This window comes from Bombus vancouverensis, chromosome 2 (assembly GCF_051014615.1).
Source record: "Bombus vancouverensis nearcticus chromosome 2, iyBomVanc1_principal, whole genome shotgun sequence".
Classification (NCBI taxonomy): domain Eukaryota; kingdom Metazoa; phylum Arthropoda; class Insecta; order Hymenoptera; family Apidae; genus Bombus; species Bombus vancouverensis.
In genome coordinates, this window is record NC_134912.1 from 13790619 (window position 1) to 13818583 (window position 27965).

Below are 27965 nucleotides of genomic sequence, written 5' to 3' on the forward strand. Positions count from 1 at the left end.
CAAATTATCTGGCGACTAGGAACGTTTGTTTATTTTAAGAAGAGCAATTCGTTTTATGAAATAAAATGAAAATTGTGTTTTATACAGCTCCGTGCAACGTAGCATACAGAGTTCTATACGTAGCATGAATAATTCTATTTGTCAGCTGATAAACGCGACTCTTCAATATTCATTATTGATGTCTTATTCGTAAATGATACGTTTAAATGGCTTGTTAGTATAACGCATGTCTCCCAGGAAAATAACCGGATTTGAAAAGCCTGCAGGTAGAAAAAGAATTGAATTGAAGAGGGTTAAGTCCGGAGTTAATCGAGTGTTGGGCGAATGTTCAAATTCAATTAACTCGAAAGCCAACTACCATGCAGGAAAATCGTATTCTACATTTACGATTTACTTTTATCCTTCTAGTACTTTACATTGAATGCGTTGAATTTAATTGCATTTTGTATTACGAGAACAAGAAGATTTTACTAAAAGTGAATTGAACTATAGTCCATCCGCCAACAAAACTTCAAACTCATGCCGTATTGTTTTCTCATCCACGACAAGAAAACACCAAGCAGCGAAAAGCAGAATCAAAACACAACTACCACGAAAGAGCAACTATTAAGTGACATATACCAAGCGACGGGAAGGAGCAAGATTGGTGTTGTGAAAGAGACGAAAAGACTTGCCGTGGATGCCCAGATCCCAGGGAACGGGCTGACATTCCCTGGGAATAGCTACTCATCGATTACGCGGTATACAGTGTTGAGTGGGATCGCGAGTATATATGGGATGCGGTCGAATAATAATAAACGGGGATAAATAGCTAACGAAGGACGCGAATGGTTGCATGGCTATTGCCCATTCATATAGACCAGGCCGGCTGGCCATCGGCTCGCCTCGTCTCTCCTCTCCTTTCCTCTCTCAGCTTCTCTCTTCTGTTCGTGGCCAGGCCAGGGGGGTGCGCTCTGGCAAACTGCGCTTGTCCACCAGGGACAATAAATGACATTGGACCGTGGTTCTCGCGACGATACGACGGCACGACCGCCAGTTTCTACCCGGTTTCTCTGCTCTCTGGCTCCGATCTCTGTCTCGCTTCCACTCCCACTGTCGTCCTCATCCCCAGCCTACTTCTTCTCATCCTCCTCGTCCTCATCCTCGTCCTCTTCTTCTTCCTTCGTCCGAGAGCGTAGGCAGGTTGGCATACGAGCCGCGGTCAACTCGCCAGCTCCTCTCTCTGCTCTAATGAGCTTGCTATTATTTGCTTTATTGAATGCAATTAGAGCTTACTCCGTGTCCCTGTCCCCCTGCCGCCTGCCCCTTTGCGCGACTCTCCCTTCTCGTCCTCTTCGTCTTCTCGCGTCGAGGTGGTTCGAGTCTCGCATACACAGCCTCGTATCCTGCCGTAATCCTTCGTTTCTTCACTGGTGCTGGTGGATAAACGCGTCCGTGTAGTCGCGTTCGAGAGTACATGCACGTAGGGAATAGAGTGTATATAGGAGTACGGTGGACGTCGATGTATCGCCGTAAGGATGGCAGGGCATAGCAATCAGCCGCAGAGATGCATTCGAGCACTACTGTGTAATTTCTAGAACAAAAAGCTTGCCGTAATTGTGTTCATTATCTTCGGGGCCCCCAGAAACAAAGAGGACGCCACAGGGGGAACAGCAATGGCGCCGCGAGAGGGATAGAATGTCGGATATCGCGAATCGGCCGCGAAACTTCCGCTCTACACGCGCAGCGTATGTGCTCTTCCTATCCTTCCGATTCCTACATGCGATTCCTACTGTTTCGATAAACATCCGTTTCTTTGACACGGCAAATAGTAAAGAACTTTGCCCGACCTAGATGACTAAAATTAAGATCTGGAGGGTTTTCTTCGAATTCGCATTATCCTCGAATATCACGTAACTATCTAAACAATCTCACAGAAGAATTCGGAAAATAACCCCGGGACCATGTGTTACAATACGATTAGCCAGTTCGCAATCAGTTCGCCATTAACTCGAACTGTGTTTGAATATCCCTGTGAACCAGCGATAAAATGTTTCTTTCTCTCGTTTACGATGCCGAGCAGGGCCCAAAATTGCTATTCTTGGTGCTACATGTCTGGAAGCGTCCACCTCGGACGATATCATTTCGGTGGAGCCACGGGGCACCGCGAGAATTCGGTATAAATTGCTTCGGGGGAGCGAGTTCCGTTTAAAAACGAATCACCCGGGTATTATCCTAAGTGAGTTTTAATGACTCAAATCAGAGCGTGGCACCGCGGCCGTGTCCGCGGAGAACACGCGAAACTTCGTCGGAAATTCGGTTAATCGTACGGTTGTCCAGGGTCGTTCACGGCTCTCCGGGCCGCCTTAACGAGAACGAAGAGCGCAAGAGAACAGGGCGACGCTTGTCGCACACGCGAGAGTGCGTACACGCGTAATTGCACGCTGCCGCTCGCGTGTAATTGAAGTTTCTGGAAAGGAGGGAGGATACATTGTGCCGGAACGCGACACGTCCAACCCGTCACGCCGTAAACGTTACACACGCGCGCGTGTGTACCTAATTGCATGTTACCAGCTCAGCTCGAGATTACAAGATCAACTAGCTGCGCTGGACGAATGCCTGGAATCGAGGAATTACGCTTAATGGGGAGCAAGCGTTAAATATTATTCAAACTAACTGCGTCGTGTTGGTTCGAACTGAGTGTCGTTTCGATCGTTCGACGAACTAATTTTGGTATTTGGTTTCCGTGAAACAGGCTTTCACGGAGGTAATGTTTCGAGAACTAAGACTAATAGCTAGACATACCACCTCGATAGAGGGGTTTCACCGCTTCTATCGATCAATTTGCTTCTTCCAGAAATATCTATTCCCAAATGCTTTGAAACCCTCTTAACGTCTGTCGGTTATCGCGAATATCACTCAAAAAATTTGCACACTTGTCTCGGATCCCTCTCTATTGCGTACTTCCATAAATTTTACCATACAACCATACGCTCACAAATACGCACACTAATCAAATGTCAATGCAATGCAATGCAAAACACGCGATAGTCGCGTCTACGTGCGCGTCGATGGTGAACGAAGGGAGTAAAGAATAAAGAACGAAGGAAGAAGAGACCAGCGAATGTAAAAGAACGGTAGAGAGAAACATAGAGAATCGAGGAGGGACAGGAGGACGAGGCAAAGAGAAGAGGGATCTCGAGGTGGTGTAATCTACGTAGCGAGTAGGTAGGATGGGCAGTGGATACACCGGCTACGTATAAGTATAATGACTGGCACTTCTATGCATTATCATACCGCTGGGGCTGGCTCCGGTGGTGGCTGGCCGGTCCGTGCGGTGCCTGGGATCAGCCGTGGTCGGGGAGATGAATAATTTCAGGACGGGCACGCAATTACGTGCGCGTACGTCTCGCGTACCAAGTAGCCAGTCGACGGGCCACGCACGCATACGCGCACACGTGGCAAGGAGCCACGGACACCGTAGAGCGGCAAACGCGTAACCCATCCCCTCGGACCGCTCCACAATCTTGGTATCATTTATATTTCACTGCGGGCAATTATTTCGGGCCCTGGCCGTGCCCATCGGGTGTCCGATAAGTTCGAACCCGAGACCACCGCTCGCGGTGCTACCACGGGTCTCCCCATTCTAGATTCTTCATTCTCTTACAGGAGAATTTTCATCTCGCGTCTTGACTAGTCGTTGCTGAAACGCTTGGATATTGCGGATTAAGAATTAAACGTTCCAAGTGAAGCTTGAATAGATATTCGATGAATATTCGCAGAGGATGTGATTATTCTTGGTTCGAACTCGTGAATATTTTTGTTAATTGTTGGAAATACACCGGTTTGTCTGGAAGGTTCAATGATTTGGTTGAATTAGTGATTGTTTGAGCTTCTATATGGAGTGTTAAAGGGAATATGACGGAAAGTAGGTAAGTTAAGGTGTGTTTTCGTAAGTTGGTGTTAAAGGACTGGAATGGGGAGAAGTTGTAAGAAGTTGAAAATCGATAAAAAAAGGTAGGTACTGCGGGGACGTATATAATTCGGTTTAAACAATAGTAGTCGTTAAGCGTTGAAGTAAGTATCTCAAAAACTAAATTCTTTTTGTGAATAAATAAAAAGTATTTTATCTAAGAAAACGCAAGAGTATTGCTTAATAATCAAAAGTCGTAAATCAACAGTTATTACCAACGCTTTATCAACAAAATTCGATACTAAACACACGGGTGCCGAAATCTTATTGCTGGAACGAGGGATCGGCGCTGGCGAAACTAATTGAAACGAGCAACCGATGAGGAGTAAGATCGGGACTCGCTGCGATCCCGGCTGCGTTCGCAAACATATTGCATAATCGGTAATAACCCCGGCCCGGTCGGCCGGTTCGCCTTAGCGTATCGGGACATTAATTATCATGCCGTGACGTTTCGCTCGATCTTCTAATAACGGGCGTCCAGAGGCGGACACGCTTATAAGCTCGACCAATTCACCGCGTGCACGCTTATTCCCATAGCCTAATTTCACACGTGTGAACCTCCACCACCGACCTATATATATATACGTACACACACATGTATACATTTATCCACGTATCAGAGACCTGGTACAAATATCTATTTCTATCTCTCTGTGGAAGCTGGCGCGTCTATAATTTACACGCGTGTGTCCCCGCTCACGGGCAATAGTTAAAGCCTGTTAATTTCCGGCAGTGAAGTTATATCCGGTGCCAAAGTCCGATGCAATTAAACGTTAGATGGTAGCGCACGTCGCGCGAGCCAGTCTCGCTTCAAGCGACATCCACTCAGCTATAACGAGGACACTTTGAATCCGAAGGCTGGTAAAAGGGTGGAGAACTCGGAGAAGGGTGCGCGTCGTTCGAAAGGGGGGAGGACGAGGAGGATGATGCTTGCACACGGTTGCTCTCGCTTTAGTAACTCTATGTGCATCACCGCGCACTCCTATACTCGATCGTCTCGAGGATTTTCTTCATTATAAGTTTCAGAACGGCGTAACGCTGCCGAGAACCAGTGGCTCGCAAGACTTTCGCCCTGGAAAGGTTGGCCATGACTGCGCATCGCTCTCTCGTTCTCGAGTGGTTGCGCTTCAATTTTCGCTTCACGCTCGCGAGGCATGCACGACTTACCGGCATGTCTTTTAACGAATCGCCGGCCCGAGGGATCGGCAGTTGCCACTTTGAAGACGCACCACCGGCGCGCACCACGTCCTCAGATTTACCGCCGCGAAACCCAGCTGCGCCGTGCTGCGCCATGCCGCCCCCGGGGATCTTGCCGCCAGCGAGGGTCAACTCAGCCTGCTGGGACCTCGGATGTTGCGAGTAGAATCCTGGTGGAGGCACTTGACGTGTTTGTTTGTCTTTGAATCTTTTTGAGCACTGCTGTTTTAACACCGAAGTATTGTCTGGAGAACACCGATATAGAAACTACTGCCTTTTCTGAAATTCTTCTAAAAAGTGATTAAGGGAAATATATCTTGGCACAATGTTTTCTCTTAATGATTCACAACTCGCGATGTTATTGTTGAATAGCGAGTAGATAATGGAAGTAGTTGATTTGTTTGTTCGTTTGCTAGCCTTGTTGAGCACTTGTTTTAACACCGCAAATTGAGTAGAAATGTCTCGATGATACGTACTCCTTCTCGTAATTCATAGATAGTGCTATTACAGTTGAGTGGAAAATTGGTGGAGTGAGATTAGATTGCCTTAAGTAAATTACCGAACAGTATCTCTGTAATTGATGTAATTTAAATATTTGGTAATGGCAGAGTATCACAGTGAAAGAAAGTTACAGGCTGGGTCGGCACTCTGTTCCGAAGAACTGAACTTTCTTCAATTTCACCTTCCGACTCCGTTATTTTAAGTTTCCGGCAAGTTAATAGAAAGCTTCAATTTATTTTTCCAATTTAAAATTCCCTGGAAGTTCTCTCAGACGTGCATTTCAGCTAGTAACCGAACGTTGTGTCTTCAAAGTCGTCGTTATCTTTCCAGCACGAAATAAATCTTCATAAGTGACACCACTCTCTTTGATGCTATATTACTGTATCCAAAATTTGAATTTTATATCTTCTTGGCAATGTGCATAACCGCAATACCAAATCTTAGAATCCAATCTTTTCCACTCATCATCTCGCGTACCAATTTAATTAATAAATACAGTGTACAAACCATTTTACTACAAAAGAGCACCTCACGCTATTAGTCCCCGAGCAGTCACCCTCGAAATCTTTAAAAATCATTTTCGCGACATCCTCTACGAAGAAACACCACAATTTATCTTATCGCCGATATATCCCGCAATCTGTCTGACACTTACTGACCACTCTCCCTAACTGTCGTGTTGAACAATGTCGCCGGATTATTACACCGGGCAACCACGTAACTCTGTCTCTTTTCTTTCCCCGTGGCGTGATTCTCGCTCGTTGTCCGATCGTAGAGGATACGTATATAATATATATTATAATAATGTGGGCCACAATGGATTCGCGTCATATCCTGGCTCTGTCCCCAGCACGGCCATCAATTAGATCAGCGCACCCCAACCTGGGTCGCCAGATATCACTCACACCCACCCGCTATGATCCATCTTCTCTCTCCTCGTCATCCTCCTCACGCCTTTAGCGTCTCATTTTCTCAGCTTAATCTGGTCCTTCTTCCACTTTCCGTCCTCTTCTCGATCTTCTGTTCGTTCGTCTTTCCTTCGCGTTTCCGTCCAAGTAGCGTGCAATAGAGCTATTACAGCCAGACAAGCGAGAAACTCAATTTAAATTACGACTTCTGCCCGTTGTTACGACCGTTATTATAACGTTAGCGTTTCACGGCGATTCCTTTGCACACGTGCGTGCAACAACGCCAAAGAGTTGGCTAACTTAGCCAGGAAAGAAAAGAAAGAATTTGGCTCTGCTTCTATGATTTCGACGAGATATCATGGGCAGGATACTGAAGTTATGTCCATTGTTGAATTCTGTTCGCAATGATGGGATAGAAATCCATAACAGTTATAGAATTTTGGCGTAGAATCACTTGCAATAGAATTTCATTTATTATGTCTCATTAGGGCAACACAGTTCATACGATACAGTTCCACTGAACCTTTTCTTTAGGTCTGATTAGTTTGAAATGGAGTTCTGCTGTAATCAAATTGTAGACACTTAGATTCTACAATTATCATCAATAATATTTTAGAGTTAATGAACCTGACAACTTTTTATACTTTATTCTCAAACGAATCTATTCATAAAACATTGTCTCTTAAAATGGAAATTAATTCAGCAATTTCCTACAATGTCAGAGAATTCAAGATTATACTCGTTGTAGATGGTGCAGTTTCTTTGGACGTAAACGTGTCAGAACGGCCTTAATGGTCTATGGAAATTCGTTTCGCGTGACGTCGTGGATTGTCGTAATAGCGTATGCAAATTTATGATGATACATTCGCGATAATACTATGAATTAGCCAGGCGACGGGAACGTTCGGCGTATTCCGTGAAATTTAGCGCGTAATCTCTAGGTTAATTTAATGATCGCTCGTGTAACGGGGAGGGCACGCGGAATGCCTGCGTAGAATTTGTTTTAGAGACTTATGGAAGGCTGTAATAGCGTTGAATGGCTATTCTGAGTAACATTGCCGTCGAACATGTTAGTATTTTACGTTGCTTTCTTGCTGTTCATTTCAGCAGATAACAGAGGTATCGAGTCAGCGAACTGTGAATTCTTCAATTTCGAAGAATGAACAGATACGTTTCATTCGCGAGAGCAGAATCACAGAATTTTTTTCTACGTCGTATTCTATCTTTTCAATTGTACAAACGCTTATGCATTATTAACGAGAAACGAAAAAATACTTAATAAAATCCAAAGAAATCGAATTACATTGAATTTTATCGTGTTACAACGAATGTATGTCATATCAATCGTACTTTTCGTATGAAACTGTAAATTTACATTTCGCGTTCTAGCTAAATTGAAATATATCTGAATAATATGAAATTAAAAAAATGTAGGCTCAACTAATCGTGCAATTTCAAGAAAATGTAGCCACAAACGCTAAAATAAAATTAAACGATACAAACGCCTTACGCGCGCCACTATAATTTCGCCCATCAGTCGTAAGTGTATCGCTTGAAGCAATTAGGGTATCATAGCTTCAAATCGTAAACTAAGAAAATAATACGATGAGAGCAAACGAAAATAAATATGATAAATTGATCGTGAACCGATGCACAAAATAACAGCGTACATGTAATTAACAGATTTCCCCCATTACCGTCTCATCGCTGTATATTCAAATCCGCGATATAATTTTCCATAATGACTCATTCACGTCCGCAACCCGTCAAAGCTCTGAATATGTTAGTCGCACGAACACACTAAACAGCCAATAAATTCAAGCGTCTGATTTTTAAACCGCCTCTAGCCAGAATCCTCTAATTATTATCCATCGTGCACGCCAACAATTAATTATGTCGTGATTATTATTCTCATGGCTCGTTGGAAATCAGAAATATCCAGCTCCGATTTAGTAGCGGTGCGTTGTGCTTTCATAGTCGGCTGGCGGCCGTCGATAGAGACATAATAATACATTTCCACTGGCCGCGCGAAGCAGTACGAGAGCTCGTCTTAGCGCGCGCGCGCCTGTTCTCCGTATAAAATCGTAATTAGCGCGCGTTTAATGGCAGCCCAACGGAAGTAACTGATTACCTCTCGCGTCTACCGGATTGAATACGCGTCTCGTTCTTTCTTCTCCTCCGTCATCTTCCTCTTTTTTCCCCCGTAGCTACACCCTCTCACTCCGAGCAAGCTGCTTTCCCTTTTCGAACGTCCAGGGACAATGATGTCCGACCTCCGGCCGAGCGAACAAGCGCAGACGGGTGGTCAAAGGGAAACAGGAAGAACAAGAATAGAGGAGAGCAAGGAGTGGTAGAAGAAAATCAAAAAGATGAGCAGAAAAAGGCACGATGCCAATAAGCGTACACGCGGGTACAACGGAGAAGATGAGCGCGGAGAGGGTGAGAAGAGGAGGGTGGAGAGTGAAGAGGAGGAGGTGAAGAGAAGAAAAGAAGAGGCGGAGGACGGGCGAAGAGGAGAAACAAGAAGATAGTTACGCGGAAGGGAAAGAGAGAAGACGAAGAGGAAGAACAAGAAAAAGACGCGAGGAGATTGACCCTCTGCCCCGCTCGGCGTGTACGCAGCGAACACGCACGCGACCGGTTTGTTTCACCCCGATGCGATGCTAAACGAAGTTTTACCCGCCGGCTGCTCCGGCAAATCGTTTCGCTGCGTTCGCCATCTCGTCCAGTACACTTTGCGTCTGCGAGATTGACAACGTTCGTTGCAACGTTGATTGCAACCTGGACCGGTATACACGAGGACAGAGCACCAAGACAACGAAGAGGAGAATGCATTGTTGCACGAGAGATGTGGCGAGTAGAGACGCGTTTGACGAAGATCCAACGATCATCGTAGGAACAGTGACGATGGGACAATGATCGAATCGTGAAACTTGTGCCTAGATGTTCCATTACTTTAGTCGAAGTTATATGGTTGGCTGGTTTCGTTGACCACGGGATAAATATCGCGGAATTTGAATTTATTTTGATTAAAATTATATTGCTGGTTGACAATTCTTCTTGTGATTGGATTAATTATTTGAAGAATTTTAGACGATCTCCGATTATAAATTTAGACTAATGTAACGAGTCAGAATCATTGAATTATTAAAGTTAAATCGATTAAATGTATTAAAGCTCGAAGTAATTTTTAATAAATATTTAAATACTACAGTTAAAACATATAGATATCCTTCAACTTACTAAATATTCACGATTTAAGACATTAAGGAACTTGATAATGCAGAAATGAAATTAATTCGAGATTGCCGGAGGTTAGAACTTCCACCGCTATCTTAAGGCTATCAAGTTTTTCATGCAGACTGAAAACCGTCGACCAGAGAACGAAGAACAGTATAAATCCACAGGCTGTTATCTTCCGGACAATACGGAACACTGTACTGAATAATGCTGGCTGTTAGAATAATGAGGGCTGGCACATAGAATTCCCGACACGTAAGCATCGGTTCGTGCAATTTACTTTATTCAGCTTGACGGACGCGCGTGGCGATTAACGCAGCCTTCGTGAAAAGAGCACCGTCGCGCAAGGTGTTTCGAAATTGTAGACCGCGCAAAATATAAATGGCCCTTGGTACATAAATGCTATCTACTTACTCGGTTGCATATTGTTTGACGTTTAACGATCGCTTGATCGATCGTTGAACATCACGATGTTTCGCACCTTTGCTGTTCCATTATTGGACTTCTTATTCGTTCGTCGAACCATAATCGCCGAATCAACCGTAACCTTCGATGTCAGTAATTTGCATCTTCCGTCCTGCCTTACCATTTTGCACAATTTAGAAATGGAGAAACGCTTTGCTGATATTATAGCATGCCATTGTCCGGATAAAAAGTTTTTTTCGTAGTAAAAATGAATATTCCTCCATGATCTTGAATTACCTTCGAACGTACAGACGAGACACTAATATTCGAAGGAAACAAAATTTGCATCAGCAAAAGTAACAGATACAGTACCAATAAACTAACTGAAATCTCTGATCGATTGCACACTTCCTTCCAGCTGGACGCTCACTTAGAATGCGGATGACGTGCCGTTCTAAAAGCTCGTGGCAGACAATGGACACGAGGCGCGTGAGAATGAAAAAAGACGGAGCAGAGATAAGGATGAGTCGCGGTTGTGTGTCACCCCAAGGTGGAGCGCCTAAGTGGTGTCTAAAAATGTTCCTCATTCAGCGGGACAATGAACGCACAATAGCGCGGCGAGTTCCGCCTGGTATTACAATCTGGGATTTCAGGCTACCGAGCATTTAGCTTTGCAAGCTCATCGTGAATCGGAAAAACTACTGTCTGACGTACACGTGGGAACGAAGCACCTTTTTCAACGCTACCGCTCGAACGGCGTCCTTGTCGGACCCTTTCTTCTTTAACCTCTTTAGAAACGAGTTTAATAAGACCAGAAAAGATAATTATTTGTTTTTTTTCCACGAATATTTCATCAAATATATCATCGTAAAGACGATATTCATCGTAACTTTCAGAATTATGGACGAATTAAAGAAATATACATGTGCCAGTATACGGGATCGTTTCGAGACACGTCTACCTCTGGCAAAGTGGTACAAGTGTATCGACCCTTTTGTTAATTTCGTGCCTAACAAGCACGTGACTTGTGTGCACACTGCTAGTAATATTACAAAAATTACTCGGTGAAAAAAAGGCAGGAACGATGTAGGTATCATTAAATGCAATAATCGTTACAGGAATTAATGCTGCCGCGTTTATCTGATGCGTATGCCGTAATTAATAACAGAAGCAGAAAAGTATGCCGCGTAACACGAGCGCGTTGAAACGGTTGCGTCACGTTTCTTTACACGTTCAAAATGGTCACGTTATCTTGGCGTTCTACGATGATGGTCCAGAATACGTTTAACGATGTTAACGAGTAAATGGAATGGGAGACTTATCGGGAAACTCAAAAAAATGATCAGTGTACAAGCGACGATTATAAATTAAAGGCATTCGGACGTTCAATCAGCGAGCGTATCGCATGTTGAACAGCGTGTCACGTTTGTCAGCCCTTCATCACTATGAATCAGCAAAACTTTTAAACTTACTTTCATTCTTTAAATAAAATTCATGGGTTTCTATCGAAAAGTTATCATTCCTCTTTTTACGTAATGACGAAAGAATTATATTTTTGCTGTGTGTGAAAAAATGCAAGAAAATTTTTATTCGTTAAAAGATTAAATCGAACAGCGTATTACATCTATTTAATTCTTACAAATGGAAGTAGCAATTAACCATAATTTTATTAGCTTCCACGCGCAATTTAAGTGTTACAGATGCGTTGAAATCATGATCATCTAGTTAGCGAATCTCGAAAGCAATTTCTATGTCTCAAAAAATGTTATATACAAGAAATTCAGAGACATATGATTTCTCCAACGAGCCAGACAGAGAACACTAGCGCCATCGAGCACATTGGTATATTATAGCGGTGTTAATTATCGTCCTCTCTCGGTGCGCAATTTACTTACCGTTCGCACGAAACAATTTTCAATTGACGTGTAATCTCTATAGCAATAAGGAAGTGCTTGGCGTAACATCCTATAAGCATTCTATGAACCGTGGAGGTTTTACGAGAACGATAGGATCCACGTTAACATTTAAAGACGTTATCCGTCGAGACAATGGCAACGTCGTTGAAAAGGGCAGCATTGCGGACGATCAAACAGGGACGTATCACGATTAAATTTATCAAAATGAATCGCGACTGCACAGTAAATACGTCTAAAGGCGAAATTGCCGCGCTTAGTACTAATTACCGACTTCCACTTAAAGTGATTAACGCAGGAATTATAAGACACGATGCTTTCTGTGCGTCTGATAGTGTCGATTTCCAATTAGCTGTAATAACATATAGCTTTACCGTGCGGTAATTGCATCTCGAATAAATTGCATCGAACGGAGAAAACGCTGTCGTTTAAACATTACATCCGCGACGCGACGCTCGCCGTGCACGCTCGCGTCTTAGCGAGCGTGTGTACATGTTATTTATGTTAATTAACTGCGGCATTTTAGAAACGATCGCGCGCATTCAAATTGCCCGCTTCATCGTCGTTTCCCTATCGCTAAGATTTCCGTGGAAAGGCTTAAAATCCTTCTTCGAGGACATTTTATCGCTAACTATAGGTGTTCGCCCCTGAAGACTAATATGGTAGATGACTTGTTAATATGGAATAGAACAGAGAAATGGAATCTTTTTACAAATATATCGAGCTCTGGATGAAAAGAATGTAATGAAGATTTTAAATGGGAGCCATGTTAGCAAAATTTACAAAAAACATAATCATTGCTACAAAAGCTTAATGAAATATTTACAAAAATTATGACGCGTCCAAGAATATCTCACTTCCATTCACTTCCCTTGTTCCAAACAAAATCACAAGTAATGGAAATTCCACCTTAATTTCAACCACAATTACACAATGTGAACTCCACATTTCCACACCCAATCGTTCAAGCCTAATTAGCCGCAGTTATTATCTGCAACAGAATTGTTACGCCTCTTCGTAACTTCCTCTTCGGCGAAATTTCTACGGTACGTCAGGATGGATATTTACACGGGAGCAGGCTAGGCGGTACGACGTTCTTTCACGTTGCTGGTTTATGTTTACAACGGGACGTGACTTGCAGTTCGCGGTAGCCGGAGCGTGTGCAATTGCAAATTCGTAGGCGCCGGCAGCTCGTGGAGCGTGGCGCGTACGACGGTGGCGCCGGAAGCGCGGCCAACCGGGCGTGTCAGCGCTGACCAGCGCAACGCCGCTTCTTTTGCCACTGTTCCGTTGCGCTGCACCTGCACACGCTCTGCAATGCACACCGGCGGCCCGCCGCCGCTGCCGCTACTGTGATTGGTCTTCCACCCACGCGTGCCCTCGCCGTTGGAACCAGTCCCAAAGCCGGCTGAAAGCCACACTTTTACCTGGCCGCTAGCCCGCCGACACCCGAAAGACCCGTATTTGTCGATAGCCCGGTGACAGCCTGTGTTTAACCGTCTTAATACGCTGATAACCACTGCCCAACCTTGTTCGTTACCGGCTAATTATTATGGGAATTCAATTAATTGGACGAAGCGGATACACGTGGGTGTGATTGCGCGAAATGCTTTATGTGAAGTGATGGATCGAGGAACCAAGTCTAGAATTCTATTTATACGACAGACGCTTCCATGTTATTTATGAAGATTATGCTTTTGAAACATTGATAATATCTTTGTTTAAGAATAACAATTGAAATACGTGCCTATTAAGAACCCTTAATGTTTAAAGCTGGTATTTCAATTGAATCATTAACATAATTGATGAACGCTATTATCCCAGGATTTCTATATTTAGTTGATAAGAAGATTCTATGACTTTATCCTTATCAATTTCCTTTGTACACCATTCGTACAAAAATATTCCTGAATGATCGTTACACGATAAAGCCATCCGCATAATCTTTCGTTAATCTCCAATAAAACGTGCAACGGGATAATCAAAAGTAATCGGATAAGCAAAATAATCATACAGCGAACAAAAAACCGCCCAGAAATTAAAACTTTGAAAACTCGATCTCTGCTTCAACGTCCATAAAATTCAAGGCGAGCACCAAAAAACGAAGTAAAGACACCAAAACCTTCTTTCTCGAGACAAGCAATCTTTCTTCTTACGACGTCTTACCAACTTTCAGCCGGCGTTCAAGTGGAAGAAAGAAGGGCACAAGGTGGCTCGTCGATATCCGCGAAAAAAGGGGGGATAGGTGGGCGAAGAACTGACGTAGAACGAGAAAAGGAGAGACGGGGCGAGAGTGAGGAGCGCGAGGGGATTGAGAGGGAAAGGCAGGATTGGCAAGGGGGTACGATCGAAGTACGTCGGACAGCAAGGAGGCGCCGGTACTGCGCGCCACACCCCAATGCAGCAACTCCATTGATTATTGTTGCCGGTGCACTTGCTACCCCGCCTTGGCGAACGACAAGTATGCCCTGATTCCAGGTCCCAGCCAGCTAGCGGCGGCTCGCAAGGTGTTTCGTACCAGCAACATTCCATGTTAGGAAATTTGTAAGAGGCCGTCGCCGGTACAAACAATGCTAATGCGCCTTCAGAGTCTGTCTCTTAATGCTTTTTCTTGGATGCTGCTTCCACTGTGTTTGTATGGCGCGCCACGGGACGTGCACCGGCTCTGCGGTCTCTGATTTCGGAAAAAAGGATACATGGTAGGTTTATTGTTGATAAATGGTGCTTGACGAAATTGAAGAAAAAGTAAGAGTTACTGTTTTAAGAGAGGATAATGAGTTTGTGACAGATTAGTCTGATGTGTGAGAACAGGATGTGTGAATAGAGGAAGTTTTCCCTTTTTCTTAGAAATGCAAAAAGAACTTACACCGTAATTCCGATTGAACCATCTTTTCTCGGACAATCAACCATCTGCTAATACCATTATCAAGCTCCATAGCATTGTATTTACATTTCGTTTCATTGACATTTGCACCAAAAGATATACGTATATGCGTACACTTATAATTCATCAGAAGCTAGAAACATCACCGAACATGTATTTGCTTGCGATTTCACTTTATATCGTGACCAAAATACATGCGTAAAATTGTGGAAACGGGAGTTACAAGGACCAAAGGTATCTGTCTATTCCGCATCAAAGTGGCGAGCGTAAACAAGCGCGAATGCAGGTCATGCTGCGCTCGATGCGGGGTTATATGCACGCAGGAAAATAACAGAACCGGTGTCAAGTCTGGTGGCGGTGCAAAGCGCGCCCCAGTCGAAGGGAGAGAAAAAAAGAGAACGACGCGGCTCGGCCAAAGCGCGCGAACCTGGTACACACCGGCCGTCTCTATTTCCTGTCGGATTAATCTCGATAATTAGAAAGCGTATCACCCACTCGTTGCACGCGCCGTCGACTTGGAGCGTTTCACTTCATTCGCCTCATTCACCAAACTCGCGTTATCCGCTCACTCGAGTTACACACCTCACTCACGCTACTCGCTAAACCTTCTCCCCGCTTCTCCGTCTCCGGAGCAGCCACCACCATCGTCCCTCCAGTCATTCACTTCACGTGCCACCTGCTCTGTGCCACGGATCTTTCTCTCTCCCTGTCTTCCTTTCTCTTCGTTCTTCTGTTCCTCTCTGTCCGTGCAACCGTCCAGCACACCGAGCCGTACCGCCGTCGAGTGACGGCGAGATGTCAAGAAAACACGCTATCAGGAGCCACAGAACCGAAGCGTAATTCGCGCTGCAGAGATCTCCGGGGTATCCTCCCCTCTTTACATCCTCGGTAGCCGACTCCTCGCGATTTCTGGCCGTGTATCCGCTGTTATCGATCGACGCTCTTCGCTGGTAAGCCAATTGTTTTATTTCGCCTTCTTTATGTGCAACCTTTCGGCTGTATAGTTCTATTTTACTTTAATCTGATTATTATATTCTATAAGAACAATTATAGATTTGAGGGAGAAATACGCGCTGCTTCATATATACTTTAGACACGTTACGGTATTCTTTGCAATGGAAGAAGAATGTAGAACAAGATTGCGCTGAATACCCGTGTCAAAGAAATCGTGCGCAACAAAAAAATGAAACGCACAATGGAATTATTAATACGAGGATGTAAGAGCCATACCTGGCATGATTTATAATCAGGGGAATAATTTCGGACAGCCAGAAACTTTGACCCTAATTATAGTACAGCTTATAGTTCGTCCAAAATCAATTACCCGCTCACAGGTATTAAAGGCTACCTACATCCCGTCATAATGGTCAGCTGCTGTAGCTCTTACCTTTATCCTTCATATACTTTTCACCTTATTGTCTGGTTTAAAGTCAGAAGACGTTCACCTTTAATCATTATTCCATTGAATACTAAACTGATTCTGTCAGCATTTGTTCCACTATTATCAGTTTCATTATAAAAAGTACTCGTTTCACGGATTAGTTTCAATATACGGAATCGTTCGATATTATTTTTAAATTAAATATCTGTATATCACGATACTCAGTTGCGATAAATATAACGATACAGGTGTTCTCAATTCCTTAATAACGAGAAAATGGTCCTTCATTACCAACGAGACCGCCCAGTGTCCTCTCAGTTCCAGAAGTGACATACTAGCCCCTTAAATGCAAAGCGCGCATTACGAGCAACCGTGACGCGGTTAGTACGATCGCAAGGCCGGTGTACAGTGATTGTTCTCCGGGGAAGGCGCCGCTCAGAGTTCCGGGAATACCAGGATGGTCGCGGAGCAGGTAGACGATGGGCGCAGGGTCGGCAATTACGGTTAACCATGGATATCATCTGTTGGTCGCATGCGCGCGTACGCTGAACCACACTCGAAATCCTCCGATCGTTAAGCCTACCTGCTCAATGACATCTGTGATCACTGCGCTGAGGAGCGTACTTGCTTCTCTTCGCATGATTCTCAAAATGTCTACCCTCCTGTAGCTTTAAAACATCGAGAAAACAAAACAAAGGGAATGAGATCAGGCAGAGAGGTTATAGGGTGAGGTGTGGGAGAAAAGAAAGAAAGAAAGAGAGAAACAAGGGTCAGAGAAAGACGAGACGAAGACGTGGAAGAGCAAAGAGGGGCAGTCCATGAGGCCCCCTGAAAATTACAAGCTATACGTTGTTCCAAACCGACCATCTAAGATAATACCTGCTCAGCCTGCAGCCATAATGAATATGTAAGACAGATTGTAGGCTAAGAGGGAGCCTCCGTAGCTACCGCAGCGCGATACGGTTGTCCATGCGCAGATTATATTCCAGCCCGATTACGCACGGCCGGCCGATAATTTATTATTTGCCGCGAGTAAAAATCACCGAGGAAACGACCCGCGGCGTTCGTTCCAGCAATGCTCCCTTTATATATATATATATATATATATATATATATATATATATATATATATACTATACGTACATGCGTGTGTACGCATCGGAATACTCGCGCGCGCAAACACCACCGGGGCCCTCTGTAGCCTCCACCTCTTACAGACGTCCGTTCGCCGGAACGACGACGTCTACGAGGCGAACAACTAGGCCGGAGAACGAATGGCGTGGTAGAAGCGCATGGCATGACCACCACGATTAGATAACAGAATATCGAAACACGGCACTGATACAGCGTAACAGATGATAAAGTCGAAAGGAGCGAAGCAGAGCGCGCGTCGTCCCTAGGCGAAGCTCGAGCCGGAGGATCGATGAATGAAGGGTCGCGCTCTTGTGCCAGCAGTCGCTTGTCCGGTAGCGCGGAATGCTGCGCGAGATCTCGAATTATCGTTATTACTATCGTACGTTAATTATTGTACGTAAGCCGGCCCGCGGGGAACCGGTATTTCATGATCATCAAGGATAAATAACGCAACGTATAATGACCCGGCCGTCGGAAATGTATTTGTTTTTCTGCGCTTCGTATAAATTATGCGTCGTTGATGTTATCTCGCGTTGAAATTTAGCCCCGGCCGATACCGACGCTGCTTAAGGAAATTACTTTTAATTACGCCGCCGAGATTCATCTCTTTCTCCTTCGTTGCGCTCATTGCTGGATCTGTTACGTCGTCGCCAGAGGATCAGTTCTTGTCGAGGATTATCGGTCGGATCTTGAACAGTCTTCCTGGATAACAAGTTGTATCATGTTTTGTTACTTGTTTGACAAATTTTCACTATATTGTGAATATTTATATTCGTGCAGCATTGCACAAAAAGCTTCATCGTCGGTCTTCGTTTACTGACTATCATCCGTTCTGACGAAGATCTCGTTATCTTAGTAGTACGCATATCTATCCTCATCTACTCAAACGAACGCTCATTTGAGCACGTATACTAACGTCGAACGATAGGTGAAACCAGTCGGACAATTGAACTTTTCTTTTTCCCCCAACTTTCTCCTTCTACGCGTACGTTTTGGTCACCGTGTTTGGGAGCATGACGAAAGTGCCACGCACAACGGAATTTACTCAAACGCGTGCCATTACTCTCGACTCGAGTTTCCGTTACTAGAGGGACGCTGACAAAGCTGTCTAATCACGCGAGCAAACCGTGCTTACGAGCGAAACCACGAAAATCCTGTCCAGTGTCTGGAGCGTGGTACGATCGATCATCGACCGCGTAACGAGAACGAAACCTCGTCTGACCGAGATAGATCCGGAGGATCGTTGGTTACGATACAAACCATGTGGTCATCGAGCCACACTCAGAGGAAGGAGAAGAGGACCAAGAAGGGAAGAGCACGAGGGTCAAGGGGCGATAGGTGACAAAGTCGGGCGTTTAGACGTCTTCCCAGGTTAAAATTGGGACCTGAACAATCGAACGTCAGGGTGGGAGCCGACGAACGAGAAGCGGCCGAGAGTACAAAGGGGAGGAAGAAAGAGGAGCCGATAAGAAGAATGAAGAGACGACTCGGTCGGTGGAAGGAATGCCGTCGGACGAGCGCCGGAGGGCAGCCGCGCGAGGTTTCTCTCTCGCTTCCAGAACGCTTCTCCCTCCACCCTTTGCCCTCGCGGTAACAGAGAATACTCGATCCCTCGGTCTTCGTCCATTCCATAATCATCTCCTCTTCTATCTTCCAACTGATTCCTCCCGGTCCACATCCTCCGGCACGTATGCGTCTACACGATTGTGTGGTGGTTGCTGATACCTCCCGGGGCCTCACTTGTCACACACGCAGCGCGTCTGCTCCCCACTATTCCCTTCGCCATTGATCTCCCTCTCGTGTTGCACCCCTCGTTCGGGCCGCCAGGTTGCATCGGCACGCCAGCGGCAATAGCCGTGAGCCGTGGGCCGACACAGGTGATGCACGGGCCTCCTTACATCTTCGATCCGCTCTTACAGGCCTCTCCTTTCCCACCGGCTGAGAGAAGGTATCGCGCTCTTTCCATTCCCTTTCTCTCTTTTTCCTTCCTAGTCGTCTCTCGGCGAGCCATGCGCTGCTCTCTCTTCTGTTCGCCGTGTGTCGCGCGATCGCCTCTCGCTCTGCCTCACTCTTCTCTTTTCCTCTCCCCCTCTCGTCGCCCCGTGCGTACGGAGATGCGTCGTGTGCACGGTGCACGTCGAACATCCTCGACCTGCACGACGCGCTGCAACGCCTGTTATTGTCCGTCTTGTTACAGGTATGCGATCGACCGACACGCAACTCAACCGCACCACCGCGTCACGGCTAGCCGCGGATGCTCGGTGCTAGCTGCACGTGTTTCCTCCGATCGTTCCGTGACCCCAGGTCGCGTCACCACTCCACCAATAGACCACTCGATGTCCATTCGACCTAACTGCTGTTCCGGCTAACTTGTTTCACTTTTGCGTATTACCGCAACCGTATGCGTCTCCTTTAAGGCCATGTGAGACGGAACACATTGGCTGTTACAGATGTCACGAATGTAGCGGAATGGGAGAGCGCAATGAAACGTCGTACGATTTGGACACTTTAGGTGTATTTATGTATCATTGGCTATGGATCGATCGAGTAATTCTTATGGATTTTTTGAAGAAGACAGGGAAACGATACGAATAAGATTTAAATAGGAAACACTCGTAGCAAATATTGTGGGAAACAATATTTTTCACTGACGTGTTATCGCAATCCTGAAAGCTAGACTAAATGTTAGTAATTTTCTTGACCTAACATCATTTACCAATCAATATGTCAACGAATAAGAATAGATACCAGTCTCCAAGTCTTTGGTCATTTTACACAAAATATCGAACAATCGAAGAATATCGTTACGTTTGTTACGATTCTCGTTACGATTGTTACGTCGCGACACGGATCATTCCTAGAATCGTTTTTTCAGCTTCGGAGATATTTTTAAAAATGATATGCCATCAAGTCGGAGAAAGTAGACCGCATGTAGATACGTTTCAGAGGAAGAAGAGAAACCCGGTTTAAATTCTTAATGATCCTCTTTTATCTCGTTCGTCGGAAATCTGCTCGAGTTATCGAGGAACTTTGAACGTGTGCGAGAAGACGAGAGAAAGAGGAGAGCAGGAAGGAAATTAATTGAATCCCTCGTAGCGACCGGTATGAAATAAACATCTTAACGAGAAATATGTTGCGCGGGGGAACGCGGAAGAGAGTCGCAGTCCGCGGCAACTTTTCCAAATGGGAGACGGCGATCGCAAATAACTTCACCATATACGAGGTCTTCTAGATGATCTCGTTAATCGATACCAAATTCGAAGCGAAGCACTGTGGCCGCGTCCGCCATAATCGCGTTTCACACCTCCGGCTGGGTTGCGCGGCACAAAAACAGTTATGCGCATTTTCGATCCCTGATCTGAAAAGGAATCGGCCTGGCTCGGTTATATAAACCGCAAATGAGACGCTTATTCCGATGCTGCCACGAGGAGCGAGTAAAATTGTCCAAAATAGGAAATGCATGAAATAGTTTTGACGTTATCGGGATTATATGCTGGGTGAATACAAATATGTGAATACAATTTTAGGATTAGAAAATCGAAGTATCTATTTTTTTCCATCATTTATTCGTATAACTTTTTTCCATTTTCAATCTTTCTGTAACGTTTTCTTAACAATTTACTTATGTACAGATAATTTATATTTTAATAATGTTATAAATCCTAACTTCTTCGGATAGAATATCAGAAACAAAGTTCAGTGACTGGGCCATTTAGAAGTTGTCGCTAAGAACCAGTAATCTCATTTCCGCTTGAATGCAAAGTATGCTCGAGACAACATTCGTACGGTACTTGCGACAATATGTTTAATAATTAACGAGACAGATACAGAAAGAAGCGAAAGAATCAAGAATGTCGAGCTGTGTTTCTAGCTTCACGCATGATTACCTACAATTAAAAGAATGCAGAAGTGTCCTCCATACATACACACACGCTACATATTCTTCCTTAGATTAAACATACTAAATTATATTTATCTTAATGTATGCAAACCACTTAAAATATCGAGTTAGCTAGGTTTATAAACCAAGAGTATCGAGTGTACTACAAGAATCCGATAGAACTTAATCAAAGTGTACTTGGGTCTCACGATTATTATCTTATTACATTTAACACTATAATATTCGTATCAATAGTTGATGTAAATTTACACTTTTTATTTTATTCTAGAGAAAACGAACGTTTTTTCTACAATTCCAATCACGAATCAATTATCACGCGTTTGTTTGACATAAAGATATCACAGACAAATATTTCTCAGTATACGTTTCATCGAACTAGCTAAAGAAAGAACAATTGCGTAGAATATAACGTCGATGCTATTAAGTTCATTCGAAACTCGCCCCATCGGTATTTTTACGCTCGATCTTCTACAACCATCCGATTGATGTATTGCGTTTCGTCGCGTTACAAACGACAGACGGACGTGTCTCTCGCAATCGACGCGATTACAGTCTCGATCGTCGTCCAGTGGATTTCGTACCGCGACCAATGCACTTATCGCAATCATACCCCCTCGAGTTCTGTGTCAGTTATTTGCCTTTCGAAATTGCAACCCGGTTCGCAAAATTGCAGTAAACCGGCAACACCTGCCGGCACGTAGTGACGATCGAGTTGCATCTCGTCGAGTCGCTGCATTCTACCATGATGATGTATTACGTACCCGCTTTCCAAATGACTGTAGTGGATTGTCGATATAGTTATGGAGGAAAGCAATCTTTCGCTAGAATATCCGGCTACGGTGACTATGATGAATGTTGCCTCCGACTTTTCGAGCGGTTTCGAAAAGCTCGCGTGTAGACAATGACTGTGTTTAAGCGAATGAGATGCGTCAGAAGGGAGTGTGTGTTGTGAGCAGGATTGAGTAATTTCGATTAATAATACAAGGTAAGACAAGCGATAAAAAATAATATTTAAAGAAAAAAATAACGAGTAAAATAAATAACATATTTTCGATAACGAAGTTTGTAAGCTCTGATGAGATGCCGCGCAAACAAATTGAAAAGTTAAGAGACAAGAAGTTAAACGAAAAATTATACATTCTTTGTCTTTGCAAAAGAAATCAAAATTAATCCAGACTCGATTCACATCCAAGCTAAATCCACCACTAGAAATAACAATAAATAATAGTAATAATAAAATCGTATATCGCTTCGAGATATAATACATACTTCGTAGCAGGATTCTCTTAATGATTATATCGTGCTCTCCAAGCATCGTGTCATCCACGTTTTATCCACCCCGTCGCGTCAGCTAGGTTCTTACGCATTCTTGTGCGCCTTTATGAAGACCAAGATATTCTTAAGCGGTAAACGCTCAACGCAGCTCGCGATAATCGTAATCCACTTTACGCTGAATGCGTAATTCCGCGTCGACCGTAATACCAGGGAGAAAAGCGGGGCTGATATTTTCAAACGCTTAATACCCAAACCTGTTTTCGTGGGTAATGACGTCGAAACAACGCCTGACCGCTTAATGCTCGCTTAAACGCTCCTCTCTGTATTCTCTCCTGGTTTCGCCATCTCGCGATCGTAGAAGTCGATTGTTCTTCGTCTCTGGTCCCTCGCGGTTTACAGAATAAAAACAACCACCGAGAACGTAATTCAGAAATCAGGACTTCCTAATTGCCGCGACGGTGGAACCAAGTGGCAAAAAGAAAGCCAGAATCAGCAAAGAAAACGATCACCGGAACGATTCCGGCAAAAAGACTTGTTGCTTCGAGCGAGGGTCCGCCGCCGCCCCGATTGTGTAAATCTCCTCATTTGGAATGCGGTACATTATTCTCGAGGGGGCCCTAAGCAAGCAGCTTCTTTAACCGAGGGATTCTCTTCGTGACGGGCGAAATTTAATTGGTCTTCTTGCTGGCTCTGCTATCCACGAAATCCTTATAATCCCCTGACGGGCCTCCTGAGACGAAAACAACAGGTGAACAAATGGAAACGGTTCGAGCAGGTAAAACACGTTCCTCTTGTTGTATCGTCTTTTATGAACGTATCGAGAGCAGCGAGAGCGACGCAGAATACTCGGTGGCGTATGTTCCACGCGATAGATTCACAGTAGAATAGGTGACGTGGTCAGACCATGCGTTCGGTCACGCCAACATGAAAAATTTCTACGATCGATCGTAACGATTGCGAATTTCCAAGATGTATGCTTTGCTTTTATACTTAATCTGCGACTTAAGTAGTACATAATGACGTCATTTAGCAATGAATTGTTTCTAAATAAAAAAATGCGAAAGTTTCTTTAATTATTCCGCGTTCTGTGGCAATTTCAAAGCATCCGCATGACTTGCGTTAAAGCTACAAAAATGTAAGAGAACAGCTTCCAAACAGATATTAAGAGTCTGTAGAAGCGGTGTCCCGCATCTTTGAGGCACCTCTTACCATATTTCTACAGTTTTGACGTCGCTTATCTTATGACTTTAATTGATCTGTCCGTTTTGTTCGTTATGATCCTCGTATCGTAGATCGAAGATTTCCTGAACGCATCTACGCATCACGTCAGTGACTTTGCTTAGATTTGACGACGTTATTGAAACAGGATGTCTTCATTGGAGGCGACAGGACGGCTAGAAGTGTCGCACGCGCAGCTACGATCGCGACGTTTGCGCCCAAGCCGGGGCGTGGACTCGCCGGACGGTCTTGGACACATCGTGTATCGGATAGATAGCGCAGCAGGTGGACAACCTTGGACCAGGACTGTGGCCCGTGGGCATCTCATTGACACCGATAAACCGATATGTACAGTTTTTCTTCTGTCTTAGATTACTCAATGTCTATATTTGGTAATTGCCTGTTGGACCACAGAGAAAGAGTGTAATAAGTCATGTTTTTTGTCTCTTAGAGGAAAGCAATTTTAAAATTCAATATATTGTCCATGAAACTTATATAATCATGCAAAGAATTTTATACTCTTCTTGAAAGATCTAGTAAATGTGGATCTTTGGGTCGTCAAAATTAATATTTCCAGTATGAAGAATATTACAAGTAATTTCTATTATTACCATCTATGGTTGCAAAATTGTGTGTTTCGTTTCTGAAACGGATAGAGCAATAGAGTTAAATGTGGGTAGAGTGGATTTATCTACCCTTTCATGGCCTTGAGCGATGAATTGATACCAAGCAAAGTATGTATACGCGGTAGCTATTTTGCACTGCTGGAAGCAGGTCTGATGTTCCTCTTTAGTTGATTCTACATCCACGCAACGAAGTACCGGGTGACTTGTTTAAATATGGAGAACAAGAAGAAATTACAAGAGGGGAGGGGGGGCTAGGAGAAGAAATATGATCCAGCACTATGATAAACTCTTCCACGACGATTGAATATATACGTACTTCTTCGTTCTGTCAGAGATTATAGTTCCTTTCCATCAATGGTTTCGACTTGTCTATGCTGAAACAGTTACGACGAATTAATGATACAAGACAGAATTTCACCTCTTGCTCTACGCACATATTTACTGTAATGCCTCATGCTGTTAATATACACGTATCATTAGTATATGTAGAAATGAAGGAACATTTTATGCGTTAGATCGAATGACTGAAATGACAAGGATTTGAGAAACGAACGATGTGTGCATGACATTACCCGTAATGTACCTTGTCAGTTGAAGATTCGAAATCACCTTACATTCCACGAAACGCAGAAATCGTTAGAAAATTTTATATAAAGTTGAACAATTTCGCTGTTTGCGCATTTCTATACCGGTTGCGTGGTTCTCTACTTTCTATATCTACAGGGTGTTTCGTTTAACTGGAAACGGTAGAATATCTCAGCTCAGCCATAGGTGTTGCCATGTTTGCGTTGTCTTTGTCTTTCATACGTTAAATTTCACAAGTTGAAGTTGAAATATCTGTTAAACAAATGATTCTTCCACATAAATAGTTTAATACTCTTTTTATAGGGAATGTGGATTGATGTGTTTTATAGGGCATTCGATTGATGTGTTAAAAATATATGGTTCCATTTAAAAAAAAGGACGTTGGCCATAAAATCTCGCCCGTTACTCCACCCTATACGATGTTCCCCTTCAAACCATATAATTTTCGTTCAAACATTTTTCTGATAATTTTAATCCCTCGTGAGATATTCTACCGTTTCCAGCTATAAGAAACATCCTGTATATTAAATTTCTCTCTCCGTTAAATATAATCTTTTTCACTAGATACTATTTAGATATTAATCTATAGAAAGTAAGTGAATCGTCGTTAATGCATGCAATATTAATTCTAATATATTTCTAAAGAAACATATCTTAGGATGTTATGACATGCTAGAACTAACCAATTAGAATTAGTCTAAACAGCAAGAATTAAATTCTTTATTGTGATAAGACATGCGACGTGATACTCAGAATACTACCATACAAGACAGCTCATTATAAATTCACAGTTACATTATACCATCCAAATCGACGAGTGTATAACGTGACTATCAATTAGAAAGTGGCTTGACGCTAATTTTAACCTACCAAAAAACGTCTTCCAACGCTGTAAAACCCGAAAATCTCTTCTTTATCTCCATATCCGCGTCTCATATCTTGTAACCGTACGCACAATAATCGCGCATATCTCTGGCTGCAAAGAGTACTAAAAGGGAATCGCCACGAGCGATAGCCTCCCGTGGCGACAACGTTGTAGGCAAAGGCTATGATTGATATAAATTAGCATTTACGATGCCACACAGGAGGAGACGAGCTCGGTCATTTCTGCCCCGGTGAGCGCGTCGATCCTCCTCCGGTGGATCTCCATTCTCGATCGTATCCGATGCGGCAGCTGCCTCCGTCCGCGTTGCAATTTCGGGATCTCAATTAACGATAATTGGCGGCTACCGTAACCGACCGAATCGTTCGCATAAAATCGCGGCCGGTTCGGCCGATCCGCGACAACAACCATTGCCTTCGAACGCAGCCCAAACCGAACCTTCCCAATAAAGTTGCGTTTTAACGTAGAACGTACAGTTGGTTCTGGAGACATACAAAGCATTTTTGAACTGATGATAGGGTAGGATTGACAGATCGATATACAATTAAATAAGAGAAATAATAAGCAAGAATTAAGAGGGCATCGTGATGATAAGTTAGGGACTATTCTCCAGCTTACTGAAGGACAGATCTTTCTCAGATCCTCAAAATCGAATCTCCGTACTCCGAAACATCACTTCACCCTCCCAACTTCTTTTTCCGCGTAAATTCATCCTTTCTCAAATTTCGCCACCGATTTCAAAACACCCTGTATATCGTTCGTTGTCCGTCGTTTAGCGTGGAAAGCGAGACGAGCCGGCGGATTCGAGACGACGAACAAACGAACGAACGATCCGCACCGAAGGGAATAACGAACGAACGCAACGCACCGTGCAGGTATAGCAGGCCGCCGCGGCCTATACGATGCAGCAATCTAGCCGCGTTGATTAGAGTCGTATGTAGAATCGAGAACCGGATTCCAAGAACCTGTTTCCATGTTCACGTAAGATCCCCGGAGTAATCGACTGACGGATCGGCGACCGTTCGAGTCAGCGACCCCGACCGACCGAGACGCCGCTCGCTCGATCCCTCCGCGAGAGAGCCACCAAGCCTCCGTGATCGTCGACAGCGTCGTCGTCCCGACGCGACCGGGCCTCCTCTTCCTCCTTTGTCCGCGCATTCCTGCGGGACACCGTTTCTTCCTATACTTACGTTTCTCCTCTCCGCGTACGTTCCACCTTCGACTCGGGGAACGCGAGTTCTAAAGAGGTTTTACCAGAGTAAACGCACTGTACGCGGCGCGATTATTCTCGTTCGAGGAGGATGAGAGGATGTTACGTGGGTGGGAGTGTTTGGTCGTTGATGAGGTTTGTCGAGGGAAAGGTAAGGGGATTAATGAACGCCTGATGGAAGGGTAATGGGGTTAAAGGTGTTGATTTTTCTTGATGGAGGTTAGAAGGTTCTTATCGAGAGGTGCGAATGGCGCGCATAATGTTCATGGATTTTTGGTAGGTGAAGTGACGAGGGTTTGCTTGAGTGGGAGATGTTCCGCGTTTTTGTTTCCGGAATACTTTTAGGCGTTAGGCTGCTCAAGTGTGGGTGTAATGGGTGTTATTAATGGGTAGTAAATTTTATGGCTTAATTGTGGCAAACGCGTAGAGGAACTGTTCATGCTTGATTTGCCTTTGAAGATAAGAATCTTTTTTCACAGTATGTATAGTATGATTTATAAGCTGCCATCTTAAACATAGCCTGAACCAATTCGTCAAAGGTAAAAAGAATTCCAAATATGAAACCAAAATTGCTGAGTCGTCATGCAGAAAGCTTTTATCAACGAATAGCGAAAACAGTGAACTTTTGATCAGACGACAAAGATGGCCGACCACAAGGACGCGCCAGTTCGCTCGTCAATTTAACAAACGTCCACTTAACGCGAAACGGAACCGACCAAGCCACTTGGCATCGGTATGGTGCTGTCTCTTTT